The sequence below is a fragment of the Anguilla anguilla genome, chromosome 4 (genome assembly GCF_013347855.1).
Source record: "Anguilla anguilla isolate fAngAng1 chromosome 4, fAngAng1.pri, whole genome shotgun sequence".
In the NCBI taxonomy this organism is placed as follows: Eukaryota; Metazoa; Chordata; class Actinopteri; order Anguilliformes; family Anguillidae; genus Anguilla; species Anguilla anguilla.
Genome location: NC_049204.1, coordinates 60,463,918 through 60,480,971, shown reverse-complemented (window position 1 = coordinate 60,480,971; position 17,054 = coordinate 60,463,918). Strand labels below are relative to the sequence as shown.

The following is a 17,054-nucleotide window of genomic DNA, read 5'->3' as shown; positions in this document are numbered from 1 at the left end:
ATTATTAGATTATATGTGAAGAAAATCACTGGATTTGACAGTGTACAAGAGTTTCCTATCTTTATATTAGTCAATTTGGCATTTGCAACGTCCTCATCTGGTTATCTGTTTTTTGCTTCAATTCATTTTATTCTATAGAATTTTATATTTGGGTTGGAAGCGGTGCAGTATAATGGTCAGGGGTTGCAGGTTTGAATCTCTGCATCTCAGCAGTTTTGTGGGCTGGAAGAGATGTGGATAGGCTCTATGGTTCATCCCACGCCATGGAACAGACTCTTCACCGCACAAAGAACAGAGTTTCTGGAAGATATCCGACCGGTTAAATTTCGGTGAAATTCGGGATGTGTAGGTCATGAGCGGTCGTTGTCAACATGTGTACTCCTGGAAACTTCCACGCGCTCCCGGGCCACGCCTGTGACCGGGGTTTTCTGGACTCAGGGTATTCCCGTTTAATTCATGGCCTCTGCCTCTGCTCTGAAATCTCATAGCATGTCCCGGGATGTGGACGGCCGCGTCCGGTAACTTATGGCGAGTGCCTGGACGAGGACGCCACCACGCGCATGTCCGTTTGCGACGCGGACACCGAGGCTTCCAACATCGACACGCGCCGCACGCCGCACGCGGCAGGAGATGTTTCCGTTTTCGGATTTTTGTCCGCCCTCCCTAAATCCACCTTTCTCCACGCGGTGTTTACCGCACAGTCCTCGTTCTGCGACCACCTCCCGTGCCCTGGATTCCATTACCGACTCAATTACAACCCATGAATTTTGTAACGAGCTGTTAATTACCCCCTAATTAGACACTTGTAATGTGTGCTGTGGGACGGTTTTGCCCTTTTAAGACCACATTATGCCAGAGCAGGCTGTTGGCTGGCTCAAATAAGCATGCCACATTCTCCTCCTTTCAATCAGTCAGAAGGACTAATGCTTAAATTTGGTGTGCTACGTGGTAAACGATTCCTTTAGAAAAAGAGGCTCAGTTTTTTAATTGATCCGGGTGAAGTCAGCTAGGTGCTAATGGCTGAAAGTGTGGACATTGGGTCACTGAGACAAAACCATGCGTGAAAAAACGAACAACCCAAAGTGAATAGGCAGGAGCCAAACAAATGTTTGAGGGGACAATTATGGAAAAAATTGCAGGTTTTTGAACAGGGTTAACTGGTGGATTGGCTGGCTTCGGGCACATTGTGACCTCACAGCAAATGATCTCTGATAGGGTCAGGGTGGGGGTGGTCGGTAGGAGGATTTCAGACCAACCAGGCCCAATCAGAACTCCCCTCCCTCCACCATGTCCCAAATGATCTTCAACTGTTCACCCCGGTGAACTGCACTCTGGGATAGCACCCTAGGGAGCCCTACAACTTCTTCACGCCTCTGTGTGACATTTGAGGTGATTTTTTAAGTTGCGTCCCCCCGCCCTGCATGGAAGATTTGGACATGGGTTAGCAGGAGGTCACGGGCCACTGAGGAAGGGGGGATGAACAAACTGCCCGAATAATGAGGAGAGGGATAAGGAAGGAACCATTAGAAGTTAACAACAAAATATACAGAATGAGTGATAAAGTACATAAATGTATAAATAAATAAATAAATACAAGATTCAGAATGTGTTCTTAGATGTGAAATCACTCTGATGGTGGTCAGTATGACAGGAAGCCTTTGAGGGAGTGAGATTTAGAGCAGTGCCTTCTGGGGGCTTCCCTGCTGGGGACAATTTGGCTTTGGCTCAAAAGGGCTTCAGTCACCTGGACCCTAACTGAGCTCAGAGAAAGGGCAAATTTACACACACACATACACACACACAGGCACGCACACACACACACACACACACATACACATGCATCCACACACGCACACACATGCATCGACATACATACACACGCACAAACGTCAGTGGTAAAATTCCTCTTGGGTCTAGCGATGACATCATCGCCACTGCACCACCCAGCCAACCAATAAAAAAACGACCAAAGGCCAAAGATGTCAGCCAATCAACGATGCCTTGAAGTAGTCATTTTAGTCATTTAGTCGGTTCCAGACCTTTGCTGGGTCCTGGGTCCTGGGTCCTGGTAGCACGATAGGAAAGCAGTGAAGCACTGTGGCCCACATTTATATGATAAAGGGCAGGTAATCCAGGTGTTTGAGGAGCAGGAGACCATTGCTAATATTCCCCATCTGACACTATCTGTTCCACAGCTGCACAGGGCAGCCTTCATCTTAAATTGCCCATCAGAGACGCTGAGGAGTGGCACCTGCTCAACAGCTCAGCAGCCCGGACAATAAGATATGGTAAATGGCGAATGGACTGCATTTATATTGCGCATTTTCCAGCAACCACTGTACAAAGCGCTTTACAGTGAATGTCTCTCGTTCACCCATTTGCACACAAACTTTGTACACATAGCTGTTTTGCGCGCATCACAAGTTTGCACATATATTGAGTCTGTACGTATGCTTTCCGTATGGCGAAGGATACGGGTGAAGCAGGTAATCACTCATAAGTGATCGCATTGTCCTCCCTCGTCTTCGGCTCTCCGTCAGGCTGTAAATTATACAAGAGGTGGGGGGGTGGGGGGGTGGGGGGGTGGGGGGGGGGGGGGGGGGTGTCACCCAACACCACCGTTCCTCCGGCCAAAATTTGAAAAGACAAGCATGACCCTGATTGTTAGCGAAAGGACGCAGCGGGTTTAAAGCATTAATATTGCACAAGGTCAATGAGAACTTTAATGAGCTTCCTGCATTTCATTTTTTTTTTTTTTTTTGTCATGCATGATTCAAACTACATACTTAGCGTCTTCTTCACAGCATTTACTGTGTTACAGATTAAAACAAGGTACTTACAATCCTCTTTGCAGCGTTCACTGTAATATAGAACAGCACTCGAAAATGGATGTTGGCATTGAACCCCTTTAATTATATACATATTTTTCCACACTTTGTTGAATCTGTTCTGTAGGGGAGTGCATATAATTTTAAATGTTTCAAGGTTTTCATAAGCCTCAGAATGAATGCATGTCCCAAAGTTTTTAAAAAAATTATTTTTCATTTTTTTAATTTCCTGCCAAAAAAGTATCATCTTTGCATGGGAAACAGAGTGAAATTTAGTTTTTCTTGGTAACATTCCAGATTTGGTTTCAGTGACTGAACAATATGAATTATTTTTTAATGAATGGCAAAAATATTCTGAACTAATCCATCAGGGCAGGTAGACAGGCCGATGTTAGATTACCTTTTTCAGAAATGCTGATTAATAATGCACAGGTTTCTCTCTCAGTATCTCTGTCTCTCTCCCCCCTCTTTTTCTCCCTTTCTTTCTCTCTCCCTCTTTTCTCCTCTTTCTCTCTCGTATTTTTCTTTTCGCTCTGATTTTCCTGAATGTCTCTCCTAAACTTGTTGTTGCTGTCTTAGTTGCTGTCTCCAATGTATGTGTACCTGTGTCTCTGTGCACAAGTGTGTGTGTGTGTGTGTGTGTTTGTGTATTTGGTGTGTGCGTGTGTGTGTGTGTGTGTGAGAGCGAGAGAGAGAGAGAGAGAGACAGAGACAGAGAGAGAGAGAAAGAGTGTGTTTGTGTGTGTGTGTGTGTTGGGTGTGTGTGTGTGTGTGTAAGTAAGAGAGAGAGGGTGTTTGTGTGTGTGTGTGTGTGTGTGTAAGAGAGAGAAAGTTTGTTGTTTGTTCCTCCCGTGTTTCTCTCAGTGCTGGAAGTGTTTCCGTCTCTCACTCCCTGAGATACTGTGGATGGATCTTTCGGCTCCTCCTCCCTCTGGGCTCCCTGTAAATCAGGGTGTCAAAGCACCAGGCGCCTCACAGCCACTGAAAAATACCTGTCCTGCAGCTGTGTCTGCGGTGTGAAAGTGTGTCTGTCAGTCTGTCTGTGTGCCTGTCGGTCTGTGTGTGTGTGTGTGTGTGTGTGTGTGTGCAAGTGTATGTATGTGTGTGTGTCTGTGCGTGTGTGTGCGTGTGTGTGTGTGTGTGTGCAAGTGTATGTGTGTGTGTCTGTGCGTGTGTGTGCATGTGTGTGTGTGCGTGTGTGTGCAAGTGTATGTGTGTGTGTCTGTGCGTGTGTGTGCAAGTGTATGTGTGTGTGCATGTGTATGTATGTGTGTGCGTGTGTGTGCGTGTGTGTGCGTGTGTGTGCGTGTGTGTGTGTGTGTGTGTGTCTGTGCGTGTGTGTGTGTGCGTGTGTGTGCAAGTGTATGTGTGTGTGCATGTGTGTGTGTTTGAGCGTGTGTTTGTGTGTGTGTGCATGCTATAAAATCATTGCTACTTCGATATGTGACAATAAAATGTATCCTGGAATGTATGCGGCAGCAGTAAACTAGGTGAACCTCTAAGGGCTCCAGCAGGCTTTGCTCAGACCACTTCTCCTTTGGGGAAGGGGGGAGCATAGTGTTAAAATATTATAACCCCCCCCCCCCCCCCCGCCCCCTCTTCCCTCACTCCACAGAGAAGGATATCAGAGCTCTGAGATTTACAGGGGTCAGAAATAAGGTCAGCTCAATCAAGAGAGCTTTTTTGTCACCTTTCTCTCTTTATCTCTTTCACTCTGTCTCCCTCCCTCCCTCAAAATATTTGACTGTCACCTAAGGTCACAGACTATGCAGAACAGGAGAACATGCAATATGATGCAAATAGCAAAATACACAAATATAAAAATTCAGTATTAAAAAAACAAATTATAGCATCTTGTATATCAGCAAAGTGAACATCTACACTTGACAGTCAAATACACCCAGGTGTGACAAATATATAAAAAAGGAAAGAACAAACTTTGCCAAAAAAATCTTTGGCTGAAAAAACACTGTGATGTATTGCAGTTCTCTTTTAATAGTGCTAAGCTTTCAGCCAGTCAACTTTAGTCAGAGCGTACATTTTGTTACCACGTTTTGTGTCCGCAGCAATGCAATTATCTCCACACGGATTCCTTTTAGAGCGTCCTGCTTAATGCCCGCTCTGAATGATTGATGTTTTGAGCCGAATATACCCTTATGACTGCTGCTTCTGCTGCAGTGAGACTCTTAACTGGGTGTTTGTTTTTGTTTCGGAAGGTCAGGTGTGCATTATTAAAGAGAGTTCCCCTCTGTACCTGTTCGCCGGATCACGGAGACAAAATGGCAGCCCTGCCTTCCGAAACACCGCTGCCGTTGACACCTGGGTGATGTTGTGGAGCGCGAGGCAATGCCTCCTGTTGTAAGAAGCCACTTGCTACGAACACAATCGGCAGTGTTTTTGCGGGTGGGAAGCCGGTGAGGGCACGAGCCCTGATCGTTGCATTAGCGCCTCCTACTGGTTGGTCGGGGTGCCTGTTCAGCGGGGAGGGGATCTGGGGGAGATGGCGTGAACCTCCGCGCGCGTTATGCTCTCCCAGTGAAACTCCTCGCTGTCAGGTGAAAAGAAGTGGCTGGCGACTCCACGTGTATCGGAGGAGGCATATGGTAGTCCACACCCTCCCCAGACCAACAGAGGATAGCGCATCGACCAGGACCGTGATTCACATGGGGAATTGGTATAACGACTAAATTGGGGAGAAAATGGGAGATAAATGGCAAACAAAAAAACAAAAAAAGAATCCACCTGCAGGGTTCACCTGAGCTGTACACTTTCTGTTTCACCATCTTCTGTTAAACCTATTCTCTCCTGAACCGGCCAAAGAAGTTTTGATGATTGGAAGCATTTTAATTTGGAAGAAAATAAGGAAATTGAGCAGAAAAAAATGTTTTACAAAATCAAAGGCTCACTGAGCATACTGAAGCATTTTCTGTTTTGAATGACTGAATAACAGTAATTTAAAACTTTTTTTTTAAATCTAAAAAAAGGCTCAGTGAACATATTTTCAATTTTGAATTACTGAAAGACTGTTAGAAAGCAGCCAACAGTAACTGTCAGAGAAATATGACTGTAATATGCCCAATAAATCAATAATAAGTTATTAATAGCATATAGACTAGAGGTCAAAGGAGCCAGGGGGACAGGGTTGGCACACATCTGCACACATCAGAAACAAATCAGCGATCCGTGTCTCGTATCAGGGATGAATTCCACTGCTGATAGCTATTGGCCAGGGGCATAGTACAGCGGATTTGAAGCTGTGCTTGTCACTTTAAATTTGCAGCCTCAAATTCCTTGTGGGCGGGGCACCATCACGATTTCCTTAAAAGGAACTTGAACCTGAACCTCTTCAGAAAATATCCAGCTGCACAAACAGGATGACATGTTAAAGAAAACAACAAATTATCAGCTGTTTAGCCCAGTTTAGAAGTTAGCACAGTTTAGGGGTTAGTACAACGATAGGAGTTTGTACAGTGCAGAGTAGCACAGTGAAGTGGCTAGCCCAATTTAGGAGTTAGCACAGTTTGAGCATTAGCATTGTGTATGTGTTAGCACAGTTTGGGCATTAGCATTGTGTATGTGTTAGCACAGTCCTGGCACTAGCATTGGGTATGAGTTAGCACCGTGCAGGTTAGCATAGTTCGGGCATTAGCATAGTGTATGTCTTAGCACTGTGCAAGCTAGCACAGTTCTGGCATTAGCACAGTGTAGGAGTTAGCACAGTTCTGGCATTAGCATAGTGTATGTGTTAGCACAGTGTAGGAGTTAGCACAGGTACGCTCAGGCATAAGCCTGTGTCAGGATGCTGGTAGCATCAGTATCAGCTCCTCAATTAGAAAAATCCATCAGAGCTGATAGCCTCATGCTTTTCTCCCTCCACAGGCTTCTCATGGTAATAACTATTATGGGCACTAATGGGGTTCATTCTGACAACAGCAGGAACCTCAGAGATATTTTCCTCTCCGGATCTCGACGGTGCACTGGTTATACTGCGCACAGCAATTATCATCCTGCCATTATTACTGTTCTGCTTATAGCTTTAATGCTACTCCCCATAGCTTTATGCAATAGCACCTGCCATTGATGAGCACACATATTTATTACATTGATTATGATACTCACCCAGCACAATAATGCATCATATTCTGCTATGGGCGACAAAGCTCAGGAGGTAAGAGCGGTTGTCTGGCAGTCGGAGGGTTGCCGGTTCGATCCCCCGCCCTGGGCGTGTCGAAGTGAGAAAGACACCTAACCCTTAATTTCTCCCAACAAGCTGATTGGTACCTTGCATGGCAGCCTTTCACCGTTGGTGTGTGAGTGTGTGTGTGAATGGGTGAATGAGAGGCATCAATAGCAAAGCACTTTGGATAAAAGCGCTATATAAATGCAGTCCATTTATCATTCACCAAAACAAAAAAACAAAAAAAAAAACCCAGCAGTATAGTGTAGCTGTTATAGAACTGGGCTTCTGATGCACACACACAGCAGGTCTGTGAGCCAGGTGTAGCACTGCTATTACACCCTTGAGTGAGAAACTTCCCCTGAATTGCTTCAGTAAATATCCTGCTGTAAAACTGGATCATACATAAAGAAAGAAAAGCTGTGCAAGTTGATGTCGGTGAGTCTTACGATGTGACGAACATTACCCCTGACAAAAAACCACTTTTTTTTAAACAAGCCCTAAAAACAGGGATCTTTTTTCACAAGACTTTTGGAAAATGATGAGCACAAAGAGACTGAAAATAAAAGAGAGAGAGAGAGAGAGAGAGAGAGAGAATGAGGGGGGACCAAGTGAGAGAGAAAGAGAGAGGGGGATGGAAGGAGAGAGGGGGGGAGACAGGGAGAGAATGAGGGAAAGAGAGGTGAGGGAGAGAGAGGGGGGGGAAGACAGAGTGAGAGAGAAAGAGAGAAGGGGAGGGAAGGAGAGAGGGGGGAAGACAGGGAGAGAATGAGGGAAAGAGAGATGAGGGAGAGAGAGAGAATGAGGGAAAGAGAGATGAGGGAGAGAGAGAGAATGAGGGAAAGAGAGATGAGGGAGAGAGAGAGAGAGAGTGAGGGAGAGTGAGGGAAAGCGAGATGAGGGAGAGAGAGAGAGAAAGAGTGAGGGAAAGAGATGAGGGAGAGAGAGAGAGAGAGTGAGGGAAAGAGAGATGAGGGAGAGAGAGAGAGAGAGAGAGTGAGGGAAAGAGAGATGAGGGAGAGAGAGAGAGAGAATGAGGGAAAGAGAGAGAGAGAGAGAGAGTGAGGGAAAGAGAGATGAGGGAGGGAGAGAAAGAGAGAGAGAGAGAATGAGGGAAAGAGAGATGAGAGAGAGAGAGAGAGAGAGAGAGAGAGAGAGATGTTGGCAGGGCTGCACGGGCCCGTCGGTTCGTCAGTTAAACCTGCTTATCGCGTTCCCGCTGGAAACGAAACGTTCTCCCCTTCAGTCTTCAGCTGCTAATGCGCTCGCCGCTCGCTCACGCCCTGCCCCAGCCACGGCCTCCAGGCACCCATCCATTTCACAGGAACGCCGCCTTCGGCTGCAGAGGTGGCGGGGATGGAACGTGGGACAGAGAGCTGGGAGTGTGTGTGTGTCGGGGGTGGGGGTGGGGGGGTCACATCAGTGGCTATACCCTTACCACCTCCCTTTCTCCTGGGGCGGGGGTAGACAGGTTTCGCTTCTCTCCATCCACATCTCCGGTAGTTATTGACTGGGGAGGAGGTCGCAGATGTTGAAACGTCTCTCCTCCCCTCTCCTGTCCTGCCCTGGTCATTAAATGCGCTAAGCAGCAGCCACGAGAGAGTGAGGTTTCACGAATTCCGTCGAATGAGGCAGGGCTATAACGAGCTGTCAGTCACTTGTCCTAACAAATCAAAATGCCTGTCTCTCCTCAATGATTGACTGAGCTTAAAATATCTTCCTTCTGTTCCGCCCATTTTTGGACACATGACACCCTGTGGTGTGTCATCAGTCTTTAGAGTTGTAGTTTTTTATGTTATCTATGCAGCTAATGATTCTTTTTGTGTTTAACTGTCCTGGCTGTAGGGGCCAGTTTGTTCCTCTTTATCATAAGCGATCTAACGGTTTAATTTTTAATTTTTTTTTTACTGGTTTGCATGCTTTTTTTTCTCTACGTCTGGTCTTAATTATGGTCTGGTTTTCTGGCATTATCATGCGCACCTTGGCAGTCATTCCCACTGTCCCTTCTCATAGGAACCATTATCATACAGGCACGGAGGATGCATTTGGAAGGTGCACATCTGCTGGTTCTGGCTCTTTTAAAAGCCTCTGTTTGTGATGTGAATGCAATGGGTTTACAAAGGAACATTTAAATGTTCCTGCAAAACAACTGATAACAAATAAGCAAATTGTCTAGAATTGAATTTCAGTAAGAAACCCATTCTGATATACCAAACAGTGAAAGTATCTGAGAGGTGAAGGAACGTATGTAGTCTTACCCGGTGATACTGGAATGGGATTCATTCAATGTTACCTCGATTATCTGACTCCAAAATAGTTTAGATTAGATCATCTCAAATGGACTTCAGTTTGAACATGCTTTACAGTGACACCGTCATGTGACTGTGGCTAATAGCTACAATTTTCAACATTTTCTTACACTCTTCATACGAAAAATTGATCATCAATTAAATGTCATGCTCAATGTGCGAACAGAGCTGGCTTCCAGGATTCAAGCACGGCCCTCAGACATGCAGCATGTCCACAGAAATCCAGCAGGACATTGAGTACTTTGCATAGAAGTATGATCATGACCACATCAAAGTGACATTTCATAAATAACTACTTATTTGTGGTTTTCTGCTTAAGCCACTATTTAAGATATAATTTGATTGTAAGACCGTTTTATAAACGAGGCCCAATGTGTCTATTTTAAAGGAAAAATACATCAGAAAAATACATCTGCGGGCTCATTTAAGTGTAGAGATCATGTATTCTGTCCATGGCTGTGTTGGTGGTGCACAGAAACACGGAGGGCAGGTGCGATCCTCCCATAAAGGTGCTAAAATCTGGACTGAGCTAAATTTGGCTAAATGGACCCGGTGTTGAGTTTTTTATGTCTTCTTTGGGACTGCGTTGGTCTATTAAGGTTTTAACAAGTTAAAAAAATAATTAGAGGAAAGCACCTGGCCTGCGTTGAAAGCTGTCCTTTCAGTCAGACAATTGTACTGATTTTGGCTCCTGGTCTTTTATGTTCGGGGAAGGGGTCAGGCACTGTGCTCCGGAAACAAACGATGGAATTACGGAGGTCTGGGGCGTAATACGTAATAAGGTCCGAAAGCAGGGATGAGAATTCAGCCCCCTGAGAGGGGCGCTGATCCGATGGGAGGATTATTATTCATCCTGTCCCGCTATTCGTTCATTTGTTCATTCATTCACCAGCCGGGGAGAACGGGGAGCTCTGCTGTATGGCCTCCCCAGCACAAGAGGAATGGTTCATTCATCCAAATCCATCGATTCCTTAACGAATTCATGAATTCTTCACTTATTCATCAGTCCTTAACGAATTCATGAATTCTTCACTTATTCATCAATCACCAGTGGACAGGGGGGCTGAACTCCAACGTGTGCTGTCATTGGAACTAGAGAAATCAATCATTCTGCCAATTATTTCATTCAATCCTTCATTCGTTTGACAGCCTGTTCGGCTCGAGTCTCGCAGTTGAGGTGGATATGCAGATTTCATTCTGCAGCAGTGATGGTAGTCGGTCTGAAACTGTAAAGGGCGAGCTATGTTAAAAGTACAATGAATAATAAACAAACATTTCTGAGCCAAGTTTTTTCCTGGTGACGTACTCTGCTGGGGAAGAATATTGTGCCGAGCAGGCATGCAAGGGCATAGATTGATACAAGATATTCAGTACTAAACCTTATCATTCTTATGCCAGCTGACTCTAGGTAATAGAGCTGAAGCAAAATGTGTAACAACAGACCCCTCTATATAAATCACAGTAGCGCACTGGGTAAATCGAATAAAGCACAACGTAAATCAGTAATCTAACATAGGGAAGTAATGAGATATCCATCCTGTTTTTGGTGCGTTCAGAACAATGAAATGCCATGATTCAAAACAGAATGAACAAAACAAATAAAAGTTTGTCGTGAGCATCGCTGCTGGCGGTAACACTCTGTAACTTTTTTACGGGGCTGGTTTTTGTGGACGGCACGTGATTGGCCAGGCGCCCGGTGACAGGTCAACAGTGACAGGGTCCTCATTGAGACGCCCACTTCCCCCTCCTTTAGTGATGCGTCCGGCTGGTTCTCGTCTGGTCAGAATGTTCAGGAGGTCAATCGTGTTGCTTCCTGTCCCCCCCCCCCCCCCCCCCCATAGATTTGAATTAGTTTATTCAAAATGGACATGTTCCTCGGCACTGTCCCGACCAATGTTTATATGTTGGATTCGCCTCTCGGGGGGAAAATAAAAAAAACCTCAGGGGAGGCAGACTCAGGGGTGCGGAAGAGTTGCCAGGGCGATGACCTTTGGCACCGGGATCACGGACCGGTCCCTTTCCCTTGTGATCAAAGCAGTTCTATGATTGGGCCGTCTGGTCGAGCCACAGAGACCAGCTGGTGATTGAGAGGGTGGCATCCTTCAGGGGGGGGGCACACTGGAGGCAGTGCTGGTTGGATTTGGGGGGGGGGGGGGGGGGGGGGGGGAGTGGAGCAGTGGGAGGGGGGATGTTGTAAATGGTGTGCAGAATCAAAATCATATTTTTCTAATAGTTATACATAAAGAACAGCAGAGAACAAGTATTATTATTTATTATTATTATTTTAAGCCTATTGTTTCAGCGAGTCTTTTTCTTATTCTAAAAGTTCTTAAACTGTCGGCTGCGGGTTGATTTTGGAACATTTTAACGAATCAGTGATTAGTGATCTACCAATCAGAAGTGAACTTGAAGTGCACATGGATGCAGGACGGCCAATTGGGCTACACACACACACACACACACGCGCACAGGCACGTACACTCACACACACACACACACACACACACATTTTCTGACTGGCTGTTTTCATGATTTTCTTTTATCCCTTGTTTCCACTGAAGTCACAGTTCATCCTGACCACATAAGAGGTTTGTTTTTCTTCTTCTCTCATTCTTTCCTCTCTTTACCTCTTTGGGATTTATTCCCCTGTCTTCCCCTCACATCAAGGGACACTCAGCAGACCATAAAAACGGTCCGTAATGAACCCAAGAGAGGTTTTCAGCAGCGATCGCAGTGTAGCATAATGGCTTGGGAACCCGGCTTGTAATCGGAGGCTGCGGGTTTGATTCCCAAGGCAGGGCTCTGCCACTCATTGTACGCTTGGATGAGATGCTAAATTGCTTCAGCAAAATCTCCAGCTGCGCTATTGCTTTTCTGTGAACTTCTGTCACTGTCCACTAGCGTGATAAGGCGAAGCACAGCCACGGATTCCTTAGACAACAGCAAAAGTCGCCAGCTCTATTCCTTACACTGAGAGTACAGACTTAAGTACACTTAATGTACAAATGTACACAGTTACAACTGTAAACATAACTGTAACATGGGTACATCTGTACAAATGTGCATAGGTAAACATGTACCCATAACTGTAACATGGGTACATCTGTACAAATGTACATAGGTAAACCTGTACCCATCACTGTAACAAGGGTACCCCTGTACAAATGTACATAGGTAAACCTGTACCCATCACTGTAACATGGGTACCCCTGTACAAATGTACATAGTTACACTTGTACACATAACTGTAACATGGGTACACCTGTACAAATGTATATAGGTAAACCAGCACACAAAACTGTGAGACAGCCATGTCTGATTCAGTGCACTTGCCTACTATTGAGTATGGTTGTTGACTGCACCGGATGAGAAAGTTGTTTAGTAGGTGAAATTTTCTCTAAATGTAGTGTACTTAAAGTCGCAGGACGATATGCTTATTTCCAGCATTTCGTTGAGTTTATTCTGGCGCATACTTGTCAGGGAGTAAACAACCATTTTGCTCCCGTAAATATGAGGCACAGCTTTTCTGTAAAAACAAGGCGCAACTTCGCTGACGTTTTCCTTCAACAACAACAGCAACACGTGGGCATGGCCGCAAAGGTGGAGCGTCTGACAACACTTCCACAGCACGATCGGTAAACAACATGGAGGATATTTTTTGCATACTGCTGATCTCGGGCAGGGGAACTAATAAAAATCATTCTGAGCCAGATCAGGAAGTGTCTGACGCCAATGGCGTTTTTTTTGTTTAGTTTTTTGCTGTTGTTGTTATTTTTTCCCCCAATTTTGCTGTCAATATCTGATGCGTTTATAAAAGGCTTTTCTCTGCGTTCATTGTCACATTTGCCAGAATGGATTACATAATTCCATTCAGGAGGGTAAAAATCTGTCATCTCTCTCCTTTTGTTATGGAACTCTGCCTTGTGATTGAACAGCAATAGGTGGGTATTATAAAAGTTGTTTGATCGCGATTGTCTTCCAAAATGTGTTTTTTTTTTCTTTCCACTCCACTCAAAGTTCTGGAACATCAGTTTGAGTGTCTGTAGCCTGAGCTGTAGGTGCCAGTAGAAATTTGTATGACTATAAAATGTCACGACATTTGTATGACATGAAGGACTCTTTATGTTCAGGACCCTGAAGTACCCTAATGATCAGCACCCTAAAGTACTCTATATGTTCAGCACTCTCTTTTACCTGATGTTACCCCAACATGCACAGAGGCTTGTTATTAATGAAACTGCTCTAGAAAACAATAAATAACATACAGTAACAGGAAAAGAATGCATGACCCAGGGACAGTTTACATTTCCACCCTTCCAGTGTTTACAGCAATCTGTGAACCAACATGCCATATTGGGAACGTAAGCCTGGACATATGTTGTTTATTTGGAAGGGGGAACCTGTGTGCGAACGCGCGTGCATGCATGCGTGCGTGCGTGTGTGTGTATGTGTGTACTTTGTTTTTGAACACTTTGTGTTGATCAGTGGATTAGTTGACTGCACATTTCATGTGCAGCTTCAATTCATTGCAAAGTTTGATCCTGGTCATTTTATTCATAAGATATTATAAAACTTTGTATTGAGCCTGTGTACTTTATCTGGGGCTGCGCTGAACGCATAGCCTTTGTTGTGTTTTCCTCTGTCTGTTTACGACATTACATTACAGGCATTTAGCAGACGCTCTTATCCAGAGCGACTTACACCACCTTTTACATAGCATTAACATTGCATCCATTTATACAGCTGGATATATACCGAAGCAATGCAAGTGCCTTGCTCAAGTGTCCTACGGCAGTGTCCTACCTGGGATTCGAACCGGCGACCTTTAGGTTACAAGACCAGCTCCTTACCCATTACACTACACCGCCGCCCCTCAGGAAAATACACTGTGAGCGGCGTAGCTCGTGCACTATTGCTCTCCTTGTCAGCTGTCTGTTGGCTCAGGGAACAGAGAGAATTACACAGTCTCGCGTGAATGGAGTAATGCCTTGTGCTTTACGGCGACAAGATTTGTGTGAAGCGGTCTGCCTCTCAATGAAACTGTCGGTCCTTTTTTTCTCCCGGCTTGTGTTTGAATTCCTAATGTCATGTAAGGACAAAGCTTTTACCACGCGTGTGTGGCTAAACATGTGCAGTGCCGTGTAAAAAGTTCCTTCCTGATTTCCTCTGTTATCGCACGTTTGTCACACTGAATGGTTTCCGACCTTTAGACAAAACGCAATATTCGACATAGGGAAACTGAGTAAGCACATTTTTAAATTATTTCATTTATTTAAAGAAAAAAGTTATCCAACACCCATATCACTGTGTAAAAAAGTAATTGCTAAATAAACCGATTTATCAAACTTAATTGATAATTAGATTCAGCTGATTGAACACAGCCAGGCTTGACTGTAGCCAGCCCTGTTGAATCTAAACCTCACTAATATTGAACCTTACCATCAGCGTGCAGAATTCACCACAAAATCTCTACAAGCACACTATGCCATGATCCAGAGGGAAATTCCAGAAGAGATGAGAAAAAAGTTGAAGAAATATCATTCTGGAAAGGGTTACAAAGCCATTGTGACTCCAGCAAACCACAGAACAGTGGTGAATCTTCCCAGGAGGGGTCGGCCTACAAAAACTTATCCAATGGTGCAGCGACAACTCATCCATGAAGTCACAAAATGTCCCAGAAGAACATTCAAAGAGCTGCAGGCCTCTAGCCTCAGCTAAGATGAGCGTTCATGATTTCACAAAAAGAAAGAGTCAGGGGAAAAAATGATTCATTGGAGAGCAGTGAGGCAGAAACTGCTGCTTACCAAGATAAGCATCAGTGCCCGTCTCACATGTGCAAAAAAAGCACCTGGATGATTCCCCAAGCCTTTTGGGAGAATGTTCTACGGACAGATTAGTCAAAACTGGAACACACAGGTTCCTGTATGTCTGCCTGTGAACATCATACCCTCTAGTCAGACATAGTGGTGGTAGTGTGATGGCGTGGGGATGCTTTTCTGCCTCCGGACCTGGACGACTTGGCAATGTTGAACCTGCCATAAATTCGGCTCTGTGCCAGAGAATTCACTGGCTCTCCTGTGGTCATGTGTGTGGCTTGTAGAATGTGAAATAGTCATGCCCCATAGCTGCGGCTCTCCTCTGATGTGATTGGCCAACAGTGTGGCTGAGATTTCCTAATTGCGCATAAATACATGGTGGGTGTGGATGCTGTCATAAATAATATTAAAATACTTTCATAAATAATATTTTAAAATATTTTCCTCTATACAGTCTGTCTAAGTAACATAAATTATATTGGCGATTTACAAGTGTGTGGGCAGAAAAAAAAACGTCCTTATATTTCCGACAGCGTGAGAAAAGAAGGGGCTGGCTAGCATTAGCCCGGCTCACTCCCCGTAGGGCGGAGCTAATGACGTTCCAGTCCAGCCTTTCTTCCATATCAACCCACATCCTGGAGCAATAACTTTTTTTTTTTTTTTGTTGGCTTCTTAATTATTTCCTTTTTCAGATTTACATTACATATTTCACTGTTTTCATTTATCTTTTTTTCCCCCTCTCAGTAGCACAAAAAATACTTATAGTGTGAGGACAAGCTTTTGTAATATATGTGTTGTCGCTGCCATTTTTTTCTTTCTGTTTGCCGATTCACATCCTAGCCAACATGCTTATTATTTTAGTGTTAAGTTCCATCACAAATGTCTGTGCTTTTTAATGTTTACAGATTGTATTTCCTTGTCCATCAAATATTTTATAACTGAAATTTTTTTTGTTTGTTGAAATATTACATTTTCAGGCACACTATATATATATATGTGTGTGTGTGTGTGTGTGTGTGTGTGTGTGTGTGTGTGTGTGTGTGAGAGAGATAGAAAAAGCCCCTTCTATTCACTATCACATGGCAAAGCTTTCTGCTCAATTGCCTGTCCCCTGTCATCTCTCTCTCTGTCACTCTCTCTCTCTCTCCCTCCCCTGGGTGTTATTGATTGCGTTGCTGCTCTTGCTTTATCACAGATATGCATGTCAGAGGCTCAGATCAGCAGCAGTACTGTTCTGTTAATCCCCCCCCCGACCACCATCCCCCCCCTTCCCCCCGACAGCACTGCTGCATGTGCTCACTCTGCACCTGAAACCCCCCCCCCCAACCCACCCCACAGCTAAGGGGCCCACTCACCCACTGCTACAGGCCAGCGATGGGGGGGGGGGGGGGGGGGTGCATGAGAGAGAGAAAGAGAGAGAGAGAGAGCAAGAGCATGGGAGTGAGAAAGAGCGAGATAAATGAAGAGAGAAAGAGCAGGGGAGAGAGAGATTGGAAGAGGGAGGGAATGAGAGGGGGAGAGAGAGAGAGAAAGAGAGAGAGTCGAAGGACAGAGAGGGGACAGGAATTGAGAGAGAGGGAGCAGAGAAAGAGAGAGCATGAGGGGGAGAGGGGAGAGAGAGCACAAGGGACAGAGAGAGAGAGGGCACGAGGGGGAGAGAAAGAGAGAGAGAGAGAGAGAGAGAGGGGGAGAGGAGAGAGAATGAGGGGAGGGAGAGAGAACGAGAGGGGACAGAGTGGGAAAGATAGAGAGGGAGAGAGGCAGAGTACACGGGCTCCGTCCCGCCACCAGCATCACGGCTTGAACAGGAAACGGAGGGGGGGGGGGTCATCTCCCCAAAGCAACAAACAAAGATCTAAAAACTGACAGTGTGCCACCTTCAGCTGTTTCTATCTATCTATCAATCTATTATTATTATTATTAT

General features: G+C 45.0%; 1 protein-coding gene across 5 annotated transcripts in view; it reads left to right on the top strand.

Annotated features, from left to right (window-relative positions):
* Positions 1 to 17,054, top strand: part of pde1ca (phosphodiesterase 1C, calmodulin-dependent a) — a 112,380-nt gene that overhangs the window by 19,844 nt on the left and 75,482 nt on the right. Inside the window, exon 1 of one of the 5 annotated variants that reach the window (XM_035413919.1) lies at positions 16,837 to 17,054. This exon is cut by the window's right edge and continues 150 nt beyond it. The exons of 3 other annotated variants lie outside the window; for them this stretch is intronic. The gene's annotated coding sequence lies outside the window, so the exon portion shown is untranslated. Of the gene's footprint in view, positions 1 to 16,836 lie in introns of those variants that run through there. One more of the 5 variants, XM_035413921.1, reaches the window with a different exon arrangement.